At 32.7% G+C, this 3,983-nt stretch overlaps 1 long non-coding RNA gene across 2 annotated transcripts; it reads right to left on the bottom strand.

Moving 5' to 3' along the window:
• Positions 1–1,592: 1,592 nt before the first annotated feature.
• On the bottom strand, positions 1,593–2,496 carry LOC131002425 (uncharacterized). Of its 2 annotated transcripts, none has more exons than XR_009094286.1 (2): positions 2,205–2,496; positions 1,593–2,027 (listed from the first exon to the last, which is right to left on the bottom strand). It is a non-coding gene; the product is annotated as an uncharacterized LOC131002425 (long non-coding RNA). The 2 variants fall into 2 exon arrangements; XR_009094285.1 differs by having other exon boundaries at positions 1,593–2,013.
• Positions 2,497–3,983: the final 1,487 nt, after the last annotated feature.

Genomic DNA, 3,983 nt, shown 5'->3' with positions numbered 1-3,983 from the left:
ACATCCTCTTTTGTCCTTAACAAAAGATCTGAAAAATGAGACTATTACGAGAACAAATTAAGATATTGACTCCCATAGTTGCAATAAACTAAGAACCTCGGTGGGAGCACAAGCAAGCAAACCGAGAGAGCATCAATTGAAACTAATCACAAACCAAAGATAACAATATTCCAGTAACACAAAGTAATGAAACCTTAAAAATCCAAAAAGGCTAGAGGCAGAAAACCAATATTGGCCTAATCCTAGAGTAATGAACCCCGGCCCCTGAACCTATAAATGAGAACTATAACTAATCGACCATGCACATCTAACAAAAATGGAAGAGCGCAAAACCATGAAGACGAACTATTACAACACAAATAAAAAGCAACACAAAAATAAATGCACCTTGAAATTTGGAGAGTCATAATATCTTTCTGATTACATAAGAAGGCAAAATGTCTCGCATAAATGATGAGCACAAGAGAAAAATCGCCTAATGGTAGACATGCTCATGATATAATTGAATTTTGTTATTACAGAGAATTACTCGGTAAAGTTATTGTTCAAATATTAAAATTTTCTCAAAACTAACAAACTAAATAATTTGTTAAAATACAGCACACGTGACTAAAATACTACATTAAAGTCAAAATGGTCAGACGACGACTACTTCTTATATTCTTATTATTGGCTTACCTCAGATCGAATAGAAAGAACGTGAAACGCTAGCGCAACAGGGTCGGTTTTTATGAACCTATAAACATCATTACTTAAAAGACAAAGAAAAGGATGTCAAGTATTTATCAAAAAATGCTACTTAATAATGTATCTAAATTTGAAAAATATGAACCCCACCTCAAGTGCAAGGTAGTGCTCACTACTCCCATGGAAGAATATGCAACTCTTGAAGAAGTGGTTATCGATGAACGAGCACGTGTCTAAGAATAATTTAGAAAAGGAACTGCAATGAATATTTAAATGGCATGTGTAAAACAACCAAACAAATCATATTAAATAAAAACTATATCTTACATAAAAAAAAAAAAAGAATTAGTACACGACAAAAAGAAGGATGTCAAAATTTAACTAAAATCCAACTTATACTAATGTATTTAAATTTTAAAATAAAACAAAATAAAAACAACCACAGATTCAAATTACAGTAATTACTGTTAATTATAAGCATGTAATAAACAATTTAATATTAATAAGTCAAACCCAATAGGTAGCTAAGTATTCTCCAATTATATTCATAAATTTAAGCATTTCATGTAATCTCATTGGATTTTAGTCTTTAGAACAAATAAGAAGCTGTGATTGAATAATCTATATATATAAGAGGTAATACTATACTATTAAAGAAGATTTGTATATGCTCAAAACATAAAGCAGAGACCAGAGCAAGTAATTCACCCACATCATATAATTAAGAAAACTAAACTATGGCCAGAATATATATAATACTACCATATAAAATGGGTGATGGCTCTCATTGTGATTGAAAAGGTAGGATTTTGATTTGATATTTTGCATGATAATTTTGGGCTATACATATATGTATAGTTAGGTTTATATAACCAAATTTATGTAGCTCAAGGCGACAAGAGATAAATGATTAATGCCCAATCCTCATCATCAAACCCAACTATATATCATGATCCAGTCCAACTATATATTCCATTATTATCAATTAAAAATAGAGAGTCAAAATCCCTCACAATATACTGCCCCTGTTCCATCGCTCTCTCCATTTTCTCATCTCCTCCACTCACACTTTCGATCATCTCTCTCTGCACTTCATGTTCGCAATAGTAAGTACATCATAACCGCTATTCGACTACACCTCACCGTCGTTCCAAATCGTCGACCCACAATTCTCAATCAGCAGTCAAGCAGACAATAACCCAATTAACTCAGCCCCAACTCGCTCTAACTCAGCCAAGACTCGCCGTTCCCCATTGTCTACCATCCTTCTCCGATAACCAGAAGCCAAGAAAGCCGCCTCCGATCAGCACCATCAACACCAGAAACCTAGACATGATTGTCTGTAAAACAGGGAGCACCCTTTTCTCTTTGATTTCTTAAAATAATTCATTATAATTTGATTTCTCTTTGACTTGTTAAAATTATACTCGTTTCAAGCTTTCGTGATCACTATATAGTTCTAGGGCTAATAAAAAAAAAAGTATAAAAAACAGGTTTAATTAAGAAGATAAGCTCACATTTGGTTTTGTTGCTGTAATGGCTTTCTCAAGTGGGTTGATTTTGATCTGACTTTGCACCGATAATTTGAAGAAGATTTGATTTCTTGGAGTAGAATTTCTAAAGAGAGAAGAGAAACCATAGAATAGAAAGTAAAAAGGAAGAAACAGAAAGCTGATCTTATCGGCTATGAGGAGAAAATGGTGAGATTAATCAATAGTTTCAAATCAGCCTCCAAATAACATAAAATTACAAAAATGCCAGCAAATCACTATTCTTTCTACAGTACTATTCCTCTTCCCACTTCTCTCTTATTAAGATTGTTAAATATGCGCATGTAATGTAATTTTCAAATAATGGTATAAATTTTTCAAAGTGAAAAGCATTAAATTTGATGACAAAACTGATATTTGTATTTGGATTAATTATGCAGTTTGATACTAATAGTTGTTAAATTGATAATACATTCTTAACTAATAGTATTAGACAAAATCTCGATATATGGTTGAATGTAATGTCCATTACAACATTTTGTTTGCTAGTACATGAAAGTTTCCGAATAATAGAGAGATTCATTCCTCTTTTGGTTTTGTTTTAATTTTTTATGACTGTTGTAATTTTGTATGTATTTGATGTTTATGATGTAATAATGGCAGAGAAGAAGCAAAGTGAGGAAAAGGACACGCCCCAATCACTCACTGATTTAGACAATGATGCTGATTTGTTTAAGGATACTACTGAACAAGATCCTGACTGTAAACAACAACGGTAATCATTCTACTACCTTGGCATTTTTTAAATGTATTTTTTTACAAATTAAAGCAAGAAAGTAATTAACATTCAAGTTTAGTAGAAATTACACATGTGTGAATGTGGTGTTGTGTCAATTAGATGTGATGAGACAGTACAGAAAGGTGTTGAGAAATGTAGTGGTCCAACAGCTAATCACTTGAATCATGGTAAAGAAATATTGGAGATGGGAAAGGCTGTGCAAGAAATGAAAGTGGAGTTTAAGAAACAAATGGAAGATATGAATGCAAAGATGTTAGAGCTCCGTCATCATGTGATGAAGAAAGATATTCATGGTTCAAATCAAGATGATATTGTGGAAGAAGTCGTTGATGAAAAGGTCTTATCGGCTCTCAAGCTTCGCAAAAATATTAATTAAGGTACGTACATTTTATTAATTAATTCGATCAGTTTTAGATTATTCAAACACCATTTAATTTTTCCAGGCAAAAACACATCGACTCAACTCGAAGATAACAGAATTGCCTAGTTTATTGAAATTGTTTTACACGAGCACTAGACACGAACTCAAAGATGGACTCAGTATTAAAATACCATTACATGGTGATGTCTTTGGTGATGAGGAAACCCAATTCGAATACATTTTCTTTAACCAAATCAAAGAACTATGTGAATTGGAACCTATCGGGGCATCTTGCGTATGTGCCTACGTATTGTGAGTACTTTTTCATAAAACCTTCTTCTACTTATAATCTTATTGGATTATTGATTCATATTAATTTTTATGCTTTTGTTGTGAGAATTTGTAGGTGCTTATATAAGGAATGTAAGAAGGCAAACCTTCTTCATAGATTTCGATTTGTTAATCCACATAAAGTATCACAAGATCCGAGTATTGATCTGTTAAGAACAGATGCCGTAATATAGCTCGGCGATGAACACACAACAACAAACCTAACAATCTATGAACTCAGATTTACGTGGTTCGGCAAATCAAAGGCCTACATCCACGGCGGAGTCACTGCATTCAATAGATTCAATCAAGTAAT

Source organism: Salvia miltiorrhiza, unplaced genomic scaffold (assembly GCF_028751815.1).
Source record: "Salvia miltiorrhiza cultivar Shanhuang (shh) unplaced genomic scaffold, IMPLAD_Smil_shh fragScaff_scaffold_132_2, whole genome shotgun sequence".
Lineage (NCBI taxonomy): Eukaryota > Viridiplantae > Streptophyta > Magnoliopsida > Lamiales > Lamiaceae > Salvia > Salvia miltiorrhiza.
This window is presented reverse-complemented; position numbering and strand designations above follow the sequence as displayed.